The sequence below is a fragment of the Dendrobates tinctorius genome, unplaced genomic scaffold (genome assembly GCF_039654945.1).
Source record: "Dendrobates tinctorius isolate UK_male_01 unplaced genomic scaffold, ASM3965494v1 ptg000056l, whole genome shotgun sequence".
In the NCBI taxonomy this organism is placed as follows: domain Eukaryota; kingdom Metazoa; phylum Chordata; class Amphibia; order Anura; family Dendrobatidae; genus Dendrobates; species Dendrobates tinctorius.
In genome coordinates this window covers 9540534-9554186 of record NW_027361724.1, presented here as the reverse complement: position 1 = coordinate 9554186, position 13653 = coordinate 9540534, and positions in this window count along the sequence as shown.

Below are 13653 nucleotides of genomic sequence, written 5' to 3'. Positions count from 1 at the left end.
ACAGCCGCAGAACGTGGATGCCGGAGCATGTTTAGCTCACAGAGCCCGGCCAAAGAGCACACAGCAAACGGCCACAGAACTCTACCCAAGGACACGGGGTTAGAGTCCCTCTAGGCCACTGAGCACGCGGTGTCGCTGCCACGTACGCCGCTATAGACACTCGCTAAGGAGTTTGGAGCACTTGCACTGAGGCGTGCCGAGTCACTGATGATGACTAATGCCTGACTCAGACTCTGACCTACCTACACCTAACCCTGGGCACTAGCAGGCTAGGCTGCACAACACATGGGTACCAAGGGTAGGGGTTTCATAATGAGTCAGTCACCAGAGACATTCATACGTGCATGCATCACTCACTCCTTATAGTCTGCAAATACAGTCTATCCTAGTGCATGGCCGAGCGGCCATGTGAACCTTTTAAAGCCGCGAGCGTCCGGGACCTTCCTGACTTCTCGGATGGGCCAATCCGAACAGGAGCAGGACCTGAGCACGTGACCTTCGATCTTCAAAGGGAGATCACTCCACGGGCATGCTCAGTGGCCCGACATGTGGACTTAGCCCCTGGAGAATCTCACTGCTGAGCAGCATGTACTGCCATAGCTGTGCCAGAGGTGGCAGCAGCAAGCAAACCCATGGAGCTGGTCAGGGCAGAGCAACCTCCTCTGCGGCCGGAGAGGAATGGGAGACCGCCGGAAGCAAGACTCGGGATTCCCGCTGTGCAGCGACAGGAACCCGACACCTAACATTTACAAATGTGAGAGAGGTCTAATGAAGGTACTCCCACCACCCTTACATGCATTTTGTGATAGCTACTTCCTCAGGAGTTACGTGTTGGGGAGGGGGCAAGTACATATACTGCAAGATAGCCAAAGATACTGTAGCATTACATGTGTATACAATTATTTTTGCCCACGGGTGGAGACTAAGAGACCGGAAGGAGCCCATAATTGACGCATGCTCTGTGAGACTAAGGGGATAATAGCAACTTCCACTTATGGTCCGGTTGAACGCAACCTCAGGCGCATCGCTATGCGACAGTGCATGTGCAAACACATAAATGGATCACTTACAGAGGAGCTCACAACAGAGTCACGGCACAAGCATACATGGACCACAAATGTAATCCCCTGATATACGGACATAAACAAATCGCTATAAACAAAGAATGATCTTAATACAGAGACAGATGTCAAAATAATGGAAAAGTGACAAAAAGTTAAAACAAATAAAAAAAAGACATTTGAATTTGAAAAAAGGAAAAAATGCGAAATTCTGAATATCAGTAGTTTATGCAACACAATGAAAAGAAATTGAGAAAAACGCCCCTGAACAGACATTTATTCTTCATCATAACACAATCCAAGTGATACAAAAAATTTTTTCTATTTCTTGAAGTACAAAAAACTTCAAGCTTTAATCTTGAGGTACAAATAAGATGTTTCTGCTGTCTTCAAAGACAAAGGAGCAATAGAAAGATGTCCATAAAAGCAAATAAATGAATCCAGTTCCTGAAGAAACAGAAGTCCACTGTAATGGCAAAGAAATGACCAAGCTGCAATCAAAGAAGAAATTTAAAATAAAAAAAACGGAAAAATAAATAAAAATTGGATGAGTGAATGAATAAAGACAACCCCCAACTCCTAAAAGGACCGTCAGCCAATAAATAACTTTAATGATACCTCAAATGCATACAAAATTATTAGAGGAAGGCCTGAAATCCAAAGCCTCCATTGAGACAAGATGGACTCACAGTATTGAGTCTGTAATTCCATCTGCTTTCAAGACTAGATAGACTTTTGAATAAATCACCCCCTCTCTGACCCAATGAAAGTTGATTTATGGCTCTAAACATGGGTTTACTGGCATTAAAACGATGATACTGTTGGAAATGCTTAGGTAATGTCTTTAATGGTTAGTCTTCTTTTGCAAATTGAGCTTTCTCAACATCTCTCACATGCTCCCAAATTTTAAACTCTCTAGTTATCCTGACAAATTTTTTTGCAAGGACATTCAGCTATATAAATCACACCTTTTGAGCAGCATGTGAGATGTCAAATTTTATAAGTGCAGCTGCAATCAAAGTTATAAAATTATTTTGTTTTCACCATGTTTTTACAGGCTTTACATGATGTGCATGGTTAAAAACCCTGAACAACAGCCCCACCACCAACCAGCGAAACACTGCTCGGTAAGTAATGGTTATGGGCTATCCTATTCCCAAGGTTTTGTGATCTCCTTGCAGTAATAGCTGGACAAGTAGGAAGAATGCGTTTTAAAATCGGGTCAGTCTGAAGCTCATTCCAATGTTTTTTTATAATGGAAGTAAATTGATCCCATTGCTTATGGAAGGATGTTATCAAATGAATAGGTTGTGTTGAAAAATCTTCAGAAGTCTCCAGTTTTTTTATAGAGTAATTGGTCATGATGAATATACCTTCATCTGTTGTATCCTCTCCTGATTTGGCAGTGACTTTATCCTCTTTCACGAAAACGTTGATATAATAGACGAGCCTGCTTATTAACAATTGTTTGAGAGGAGCAAATCCTTTTCAAGCGAAAATGTTGACCAATGGGAATTGAATATATAGTAGATCTGGGAAGAGAAGACTCCACAAGGAACAACATATTAGTGGCCATTTTGCGGTATTCATCTGTGGTTATTAAGCCCTCTCTTGACACCTGCATATCGATATCGAAAAAATTCTGTACACGACCATAGGAAAAAGTTAATTTAAAGTTGCGATCAGTGTTTATTTATTTAGGAGGCATCAATTGATGTACTTCAGGAATTCATGACTTTGTTAAATAACACTGATCGTAACTTTAAATTAACTTTTTCCTATGGTCGTGTACAGAATTTTTTCTGTAAATTTTTTCTGTAAATCCCATCTATATATCGAACCCAATGGTGAACTTTTTCAATGGTGAAAATGGTGAACTGAGGCTTGCAAGAGATGTCAAAAGCAATAATAAAGGATTTTGGGGATATGTCAAAAGTAAAAGAAAAGTCAAAGATGCTATAGGATTTTTACAGGATGAAAATGATGAAATGGTAAGACAGGATGTTGAGAAGGCTGAACTTTTAAATTCCTATTTTGCATCTGTTTTCTCTCAGAAAGGAAATGCAACATCAACTGTTATTCACTGTCCTATTAAGGGAATAGAAGAATCCAGGATATCTATAAACAGAAAGATAGTGAGGAAACACTTAGCTAACCTAAATGAATTCAAGTCTCCAGGTCCAGATGAATTACACCCCAGAGTACTGAAGGAGATAGCAGAAGAAATTTTTGAACCCCTCTCCATAATCTTTGAAAATTCTTGGAGAACAGGAGAAGTGCCAGAAGACTGGAGAAGAGCAAATGTTGTTCCTATCTTCAAAAAGGGGAAGAAGGTGGACCCAGGCAACTATAGGCCGGTGAGTCTGACTTCTATACCAGGAAAGATCTTTGAACAAATTATTAAACAACATGTATGTCAATACCTGGATAAGAATGAAGTGATTAAACAGAGTCAGCATGGGTTTCTAACTAATAAGTCATGTCAGACTAACTTAATTTCCTTCTATGACGGTATCACTGATTGGGTGGATCAAGGAAATGCTGTAGATATAGTATATCTTGACTTCAGCAAAGCATTTGACAAAGTCTCTCATACAATCCTTATTGAAAAAATGACTAAGTATGGAATGGACAAGGCAATTGTTAGGTGGATTCATAACTGGCTTAGTGAACGGACCCAAAGAGTAGTCGTAAATGGCTGTACATCCAGTTGGAAGAATGTCTCAAGTGGGGTACCACAGGGCTCTGTCCTGGGCCCTGTATTGTTCAACATCTTTATCAACGATTTAGATGAAGGAATTGAGGGTAAACTGATTAAATTTGCTGATGACACAAAGCTAGGAGGGATAGCTAATACTAGAGAAGAGAGAGAGAGGATTCAAAAAGATTTAAATAAACTGGAGAAGTGGGCAGCAACTAACAGAATGGTTTTTAACAGGGAGAAATGCAAAGTACTACATCTGGGCAATAAAAATGAAAAAAGCATATATAGAATGGGAGGAATAGGGCTAAGTGACAGCACATGTGAAAAAGACTTGGGTATACTAATAGATCACAGACTGAATATGAGTCAACAGTGTGATGCAGCAGCAAAAAAGGCAAATGCAATTCTAGGATGTATTAACAGAAGCATACAGTCTAGATCACGTGAAGTCATTATTTCCCTCTACTCCTCTTTGGTCAGACCTCATCTGGAATATTGTGTCCAGTTTTGGGCACCACATTTTAAAAAAGACATCAACAAACTGGAGCAAGTTCAGAAAAGAGCGACCAGAATGGTGACCGGTCTGCAAACCCTGTCTTATGAGGAAAGGTTGCAGGATTTGGGAATGTTTAGTTTGCAAAAGAGAAGACTGAGAGGAGACTTAATAGCTGTCTACAAATATCTAAAGGGCTGTCACATTGTAGAAGGATCAACTTTATTCTCATTTGCACAAGGAAAGACTAGAAGCAATGGGATGAAACTGAATGGGAAGAGACACAGATTAGATATTAGAAAAAACTTTTTGACAGTTAGTGTGATCAATGAGTGGAACAGGCTGCCACGAGAAGTGGTGAGTTCTCCTTCAATGGAAGTCTTCAAACAGAGGCTGGACAGACATCTGACTGGGATGATTTAGCGAATCCTGCTTTGAGCAGGGGGTTGGACCAGATGGCCCAGGAGGTCCCTTCCAACTCTACGATTCTATGATTCTATGATTCTATGATTCTAATTTGGTCAATCGGATTATCCTGGAAAACATATGGAGCATATGTTATAAAATAGTTTTTTCTGATCCAGATTGTCAACCCACTGGGCTTAATATTCAGAATAGGTCTTTACACATTTACATAAGAATTTGCCTTTTAATTTTACAATTATTATTCTCTGTGTTATGGTCTACAGAGCAGTGTAAGGACTTTTGCTGGTTTATAAAAAAAATTACAAATTTAAAAATACATGAATGCAATTTTGATCATACACAAGACAGAAGAGGTACAAAATATTTGGCATTCATGTAATGAGATCAAAAGCAAAGAAATAAGTAGAGGCATCAAATAAAACCATCATACTATATTGAAAAGGGTAAGATGTGAAAGGATGCGATTGTGCAGGAATTAAAATGTAACTTTAATATTGTGTTTTTTTTCTAAAATTGGATAAGAAAGCCTGAGTAGTAGTAGCAGCATAGGGAGGGAAATACCTAGACAGGGGTCTCCATAATATGAAATCCAATTATTCTGATATTCCTATTAAAATATCTGTTTAGGATCTGGAGAAGGTGGTCTAAGGCCTCTTTCACACTTCCGTTTTTGACAATCAGTCAAGATCCGCCAATTTTGAAAAAAAAAACGGATCCGCCATTTTTCTTTGCGGATCTGTTTTTCTCCCCATTGACTTTCATTATTGGTGGATCCTGACTGATTGCCGTCCGTTGCATCCGTTTTTGTGAGGATCCGCCACAATGTTAGTGTCCGTCAACATCCTCAAAGATTTCCAAACGGAGCTTGCAACGTTTTTTTGGCCGGCGGATCCTCCAGACACTGAATTTACCCCAAATTCTGTCCGGGTGCCGGACAAAAAATAAATTCTCTCTCTCTCTCCCCTTCCCGGCCAGTGGCTCCTTTAAATTTCCTCATTTTCAGGATCTGTCTAAAAACGGATCCCGTGCCATCCGTTCACATCAGTTGAGCACGGATCCGCTTGTCTGCCTTTTTGGCGGATTTTAACTGATGCAAATAACTGAAGTGTGAAAGAGGCCTTAGACTGATTGTGGTGGCAGCAGAGTATGGTGGATTGAATAAGTAAGACTGTCTACTTTCCTTGGTAGAATTTGAAGACACTTAATGCTGTCACTGCAGACTGATCTGATTTGGATCACCCAACAATTGTATTATAAAGGGTTAATGAGCTTCATCAGAAGTGTTCCTGTTGTAAATAGCTTGCTACAGAACAATGGATGTGCTCACTAAGTAAAGACTATAAATTATGACTTGTCTGTAGATAACCTCATTATAGCACACTGAGCTGTCTCACTTTAGAGGCTCATTATCTCCAAAAGTTTTCTTATACAGAGATCATAGAGTTGCTGCTTCCTGCTGGTTGGTGTGTAGGGGCTGCTCTACACCAAACTCTGAATTACTGTTTCTCTTTCTCAGGCTGCTTCTAACAGGACTGACATTCTAATGCTTGTTTCACTAGTTATCCAGCTTCTTCCAGGGGTAGAGACCCCACACATACAACCATTCTAGGCCTGTTCCTGATTTACAAATATTAATCTGATTACTTGCTCCCGCTGTCAATTCGACAAAGGAAATATGATTGCCATCATATTACATTAGGATTAGAGAGTAAACCTACATATATATCAAGAATGTAGAGTAAATCGGCTAAAAAACTGTACATAAAAATAATCAATATAATAGAAAAGTGCCAAGCACAATCACATAATATAGCATCTGCCACTGTTCCTTACTTTCTATCCCATACTTTTGGACTTACAATCCCTATTACGCTATGATACTTGAATTTGTCCACAACCCCTGCTTATAGACATTGATATCAAGGCAAAAGAAGCATCATATCAGTACAACATCTAGAGTGTATATTGTATAATTTATTTTGTATGCTGTGTACATGGTCTTTGCAAAAGACACATGACACTCATAGCTGATGAGAAATAATTGACATCATAATGTAGTTTACAATCTTAATACCCCTTTTTTAGCCCCTTCACCCTGAAGCCAGTTTTCACTTTCGAGACCAGCCCATTTTCAATTATTTTTTTGATACTGATGAGTGTCACTGAGGTCAAAACTCTGGAACACTTCAATGGATCCCATCGAGTCCAAGACTCCAAGACTGTTTCTTTTGTGACATTGTACTTCAGGATTGTGGTAAATATTTCTGTGATAAGAATTGTGTTAATTAGTAAAAAAAAAATTGGAAATGTGAAAATTACTGATTGTTCGCCTAGTTTTTATGTCATTAAATCAAAGAGTCATGTCAAACAGAAGTAATAAAAAACATTTCCCACATGTGTACTTCAAATAAGCACTATTTTTGCAACCAGAGATTTGTAAATTTTGTTGTAAAATTGAAAAACTATTCTTTAGATGCCACGTCAAATTTGAAGACACTTGGGTATTTTCTGTCATATAGGCCCCTCAAAGTGACGCCAGTCTAAAAACTGCATACCTCAAGGTGTTCAAAAGCACATTTAAAAAGCTTATTAACCCATCAGATGCTTTGCAGGAATTAATGGAATGTGGTAAAAGCTGACAGTAACCAAAAATGTGAAGTGAATTATCACTATACAGATATGTAAAGATCATAGTGAGACATGCTGGAAATGTGTATTTGGAGAGGCAAAGCATGATGGAGGTAGCGCAGCGAAGCATCACTGAAGGTTTATCGACTCGTAATGTTATATCCAGGACTAAGTGGTAGATAGGAGTGATAGTTTGTAATATTAAACTCAAATTAAGCCAATTTTCAATGCTAACCACCATGTTATAACAGAGTTTTGCTTTGTGGCTCCAGATGTAATAGGAGTATAGTTATTATTACATGGTAATTTATGGTGCCATTTTACTTTTGCATGGATGACACTTTTGGACATTAAATGTCATTCAGAAGGGTAGACATAAGTCTTGTGCATTTTGTGTATATGTGGAGCTGATTAGCATAAATACACAAGACTGTACAGAGCGGAGCCGCTTTCTGATTTTTAACTGTCACAAGAAACTTAAAAACCTAAGAACCTTTGTCCACTGGTTTTACATAAGAAAAAACAAACAAATAGAAGCTAAACAACAACTTCACCCTGTATTGTGTTATCAGTAGGGGGCTGTGAAGCAAAGTGACTTTGGTATTTTAGAAAGATCAACATCTTGTAAATGAGGCCCAAGTGTCACTAGTGCTTTGGAGCTGATCTTCAAGTTTCTTTGATTGTTAAAATTGACACACTGATTAGTGTTTTATTCATGTTTTTCACATATGGAAATATCAATTGCAAAGTGTCTTGCTACTTAGTGCAATGTTAATTGGAAACTGTGTGCATTTCATGATTTTCACCGACTTAAGGGTAACTTTGATCTGATTTTTTGCATGAATCTTTAAAAATAGTTAAAAATTGACAATTACCAATATAGAGCAGAACTCAACCTTTTTACTCAGTTACGTATACTAATAGTTGCGGAAAAAATGAATACCAAATTTAAAAATCAGATACAGATAAAAGGATATTACCCCGAAATGGAAAGCTGCAGCTAATTTTGCCTCATATTGGAAAAACAAAAAAAAAATATTTTCTATCCCTACAATCCCTACAATAGAAGTCAAATATATCCCCTTAATCAACTTGACATCATTTCTCTATTTCAAAATTATTCAAAATACTAGAGACAAGCAGATCTTGCAAAATATGAGCAGCATGTTGTGTGGATTTTCTGTGAAATTCGATTCACAGTGCAGTTATTATCCCCCACTTATATGTTACATGTTATTTTCTATGAAACCACCAAAAACAGCACAGTATAAATTGCCAATAAAATATACATTTTATTATAAATAATTGAACAAATTTATACATAATACAGACAAAAATAACACCAGAGATACTGCTATCCTAACAGGGAGCCAATCACAGCCATGCCATTAGTTAACATGCCTACATGCCTAACAGGATGTGCCCAAACTTCTGAGGATTCCTCATTGGCTGAATCAAATCAAACTGGCTCATAGCATTATGGGAACTCCGATTCCGGTATTCGATATGCAAAAAGTATCGGAACTCAGTATCGGAATTCCGATACCGCGAATACCGGCTGATACCCGATATTTGCGGTATCGGAATGCTCAACACTAGTAACGAGATCAAAAGCAAAGATATAAGTAGAGGCATAAACTATCAAATAAAACAATCATAATATATTGAAAAGGGTAAGGTGTGAAAGGATGCTATTGTGCAGGAATTAAAATGTAACTTTAATATTGTTTTTACTAAAATTGATTAAGAAAGCCTGAGAAGTAGTAGCATAGGGAATGGAATCCCTAGACTGGGGTCTCCATAATTATGAAATGCAGTCATTCGGATATTCCTATTAAAATATCTGTTTAGGATCTAGAGAAGGTGGTCTTAGACCGATTGTGGTGGCAGCAGAGAATGGCGGAGTGAACAAATGAGACTGTATGCTTTTCTTGGTAGAATTTGAAGACAATGCTGTCACTGCAGACTGTTCTGATTTGTATCACCCAACAATTGTATTCTAAAGGATTAATAAGCTTCATCAGAAGTGTTACTGTTGTAAATAGCTTGCTACAGAACAATGGATGTGCTCACCAAGTAAACACTGTAGATTATGACTTGTCTTCAGATTAGCTCATTATAGCACACTGAGCTGTCTCACTTTAGAGGCTCATTATCTCCAAAAGTTTTCTTATACAGAGATCATAGAGTTGCTGCTTCCTGCTGGTTGGTGTGTAGGGGCAGCTCTACACCAACCTGTTAATTACTGTTCCTCTTTCTCAGGCTGCTTCTGTCAGGACTCACATTCTAATGATTGTTTCACTGGTTATCCAGATTCTTCCAGGGGTAGAGGCCCCACACATACAACCTTTCTAGGCCTGTTCCTGATTTAAAATTAATCTGATTTCTTGTTCCCGCTGTCAATTCGACAAAGGAAATATGATTGTTGTCATATTACATTAGGATTAGAGAGTAAACCTACATATATATCAAGAATGTAGAGTAAATCTGCTAAAAAACTGTACATAAAAATAATCAATATAATAGAAAAGTGCCAAGCACAATCACATAATATAGCATCTGCCACTGTTCCTTACTTTCTATCCCATACATTTGGACTTACAATCCCTATTACGCTATGATACTTGAATTTGTCTACAACCCCTGCTTATAGACATGGTTATCAATGCAAAAGAAGCATCATATCAGTACAACATCTAGAGTGCATATTGTATAATTTATTTTATATACTGTGTTCATGGTCTTTGTACAAGACACATGACACTCATAGCTAATGAGAAATAATTGACATCATAATGTAATTTACAATCTTAATACCCCTTTTTTTAGCCCCTTCACCCTGAAGCCAGTTTTCACCTTCCAGATCTGCCCAATTTTTAATTATTTTTTTGATACTGATGAGTGTCACTGAGGTCAAAACTCGAACACTTCAATGGATCCCATAGAGTCCAAGACTGTTTTTTGTGACATTGTACTTCAGGATTGTAGTAAATATTTATTTGATAAGACTTACGTTAATTAGTAAAAAAAATTGGAAATGTGAAAATTACTGAATGTTCACCTAGTTTTTATGTCATTAAATCAAAGTCATGTCAAAGGTAATAAATAATATTTCCCACATGTGTACTTTAAACAAGCCCAATTTTTGCAACACCTTTTTTGTTAGGAAGTTACAAGGGTTAAAAGTTGACCAGAGATTTTAAAATTTTGTTGTAAAATTCAAAAACTATACTTTAGAGGCCACGTCATATCTGAAGAGATTTTGGTATTTTCTGTCGCATAGGCCCCTCAAAGTGACACCAATATAAAAACTGCATACCTCAAGGTGTTCAAAGGCACATTTAAAAAGCTTATTAATCCATCAGGTGCTTTAAAGGAATTAATGGAATGTGGTAAAAGCTGACAGTAACCAAAAATGTGAAGTGAATTATCACTATACAGATATGTATAGATCATAGTGAGACATGCTGGAAATGTGTATTTGGAGATGCAAAGCATGATGGAGATAGAGCAGCAATGCATCACTGAAGGTTTATTGACTGATAATGTTAAATCTAAGACTATGTGGTAGATAAAAGTGATAATTTGGCTTAATTTGAGTTAATACAATCTTCAATGCTAACCATCATGTTATAACAGAGTTTTGCTTTGTGGCTCCAGATGTAATAGCACTATAGTTATTATTACATGGTAATTTACGGTGCCATTTTACTGTACATGGATGACACTTTTGGACATTTAATGTCATTCAGAGGTGTAGACATAAGTCTTGTGCATTTTGTGCATATGTGGAGCTAATTAGCATAAATACACAAGACTGTACAGAGCGGAGCCGCTTTCTGATTTTTAACTGTCACAGGAAACTTAAAAACCTAAGAGCCTTTGTCCACTGGTTTTACCAAAGAAAAAACAAACAAATGGAAGCTAAACAACAACTTCACCTTGTATTGTGTTATCAGTAGGGGCTGTGAAGCAAAGTGACTTTGGTGTTTTAGAAAATCGACATCTTTTAAATGAGGCCCAAATGTCACTAGTCCTTTGGAGGTGATCTTCATGTTTCTTTGATGGTTAAAATTGACACACTGATTAGTGTTTTATTCATGTTTTTCACATATGGAAATATAAATTGCCAAGTGTCTGCTACTTAGTGCAATGTTAATTGGAAACTGTGTGCATTTCATGATTTTCACCGACTTATGGGCAACTTTGATCTGATTTTTTTGCATGAGTCTTTAAAAAGTTACAAATTAACAATTACCTATGTTGAGCAGAACTCAACCCTTTTTTCTCATTTACATATACTAATAGTTGCAGAAAAAATGAATACCAAATTTAAAGTCAGATACAGATAAAAGGATAATACCCCAAAATGGAAAGCTGCAGCTAATTTTCCCTCATATTGGAAAAACAAAAAAATATTTTCTATCCCTACAATAGAAGTCAAATATATCCCCTTAATCAACTTGACATCATTTCTCTATTTCAATATTATTCAAAATACTAGAGACAAGCAGATCTTGCAAAATATGAGCAACAAGTTGTGTGGATTTTCTGTGAAATTCGATTCACAGTGCAGTTATTATCCCCCACTTATATGTTACATGTTATTTTCTATGAAACCACCAAAAACAGCACAGAATAAATTGCCAATAAAATGTAAATTTTATTATAAATAATTGAACAAATTTATACATAATACAGACAAAAATAGCTCCAGAGATACTGCTATCCTAACAGGGAGCCATATTACACGTAGCCTGAAAAATATTTGAAACTTAATTTTTTGGTCAACATGTAATATGGCTCCGTGTTAGAATAGCAGTATCTCTGGTGTTATTTTTGTCTGTATTCTATTATGTATACATTGATTTAATTATTTATAATAAAATTTATATTTTATTGGCAATTTATACTGTGATGCTTTTGGTGGTTTGATATTGATTTCAGTATTTACCACATAATTGTTGTTTTTTGTGTTATGTTATTTTCTATGCTCTCTTCAGACCTTAGGCCATTATTACAGAAAAAACACTTGCATCACCAGTCATCTTCAAATACACTATTTCTCAATGCCTATCATATCTGGTCCTCAGGGTCTTTTCTATTGGCCGACATGAGCCACATCTTTGGAGTCTTCACTCTTGAGTGAGAAGTCTGGTAATGAACAGATCCTGAATGTCAGTGCATGTCAAAATTTTATCATAATTTGTCTGTTGAAGAGCAATAACTTCAGAGATTCAATGTATAATGGTAAAATAAAGATGTCCTGACTGACTATGGGCAGTGAGCATTGGAAAGATGAGGGGATGATTAATTCTAATTTAATTTAGAATTTTTTTATATTTTGACTCTTGCAGTATTTCAAATAATACAAGTGAGTTCACCCATCACTAATCAAATACAATTAGTCCTCAGTTAGATTTTTTGCACTTTACATGTGTGGTCATTGTTTTAACCAATCTCTTTTGTGATAGGAGCCATATGAGACATTAAACTTTTTAGAATGCCCTGACATTTAACAGCCAGAACACATTTCTATTGGTTGGACCAGATTGAAAAAGGCTATTTTCCTGATCACAATTTTTTTCTTTGAACCATTTATTGCTATACAGAATCTTGAATTATGTATGCTGATGAGTGAAAATTGATGAAATTATAATTAAAATCCTGCTTTCAGAACCATTGTGAGACTGGATGACATGAGTATTCTCATTTCTTTAATAAAACATGGGTGCCATCTAGGTTTGCTATATTAGATAAGGTAGCATTCAGAAGGGGAGGAGATTCCTGGGTATTTGCATTTCACTAATGAATAAAGGGAGGAGCAAACCTCTCAAGATTTGCATAAAAGGAGAAGACAGCTTGGTAGCTGCACAACTCTTCTGCTGTTTGTTGGTGACTGGTCACTAAGCATTTGTGAAGAAATAACAATGGATACCCAGGCACAGACAAACCCTGAAAAGGTAATGTTTGCTTTTAGTTTTAATTTCTAGAATTATCAAAGAAATAAGATATTTTAAGATTTTTTATTGACTGTCTTTTGCAACTTTCCTTAAATGTTTAACATTTCTAATATGTATATTAAAATTGACAGTATTCTGAATAACTAAAGATGACTGGTTAGCATGTAGGAAATAGGCCAGTATCAGAGGATATAGTTTATCCAATTTTTCTATGGCCTACATATTTGAAAATAGGGCATAACCTTTCAAGATACTACGCCCTTAAAATTGTTATTTTGTTTTTGGAGGATATTCTGATACATTAGATGGATCTCTGCTGATCTGAAATTTTTAGCATATTCTAAAAAAATACAATGTCACCTTAGTCAATATAATGTC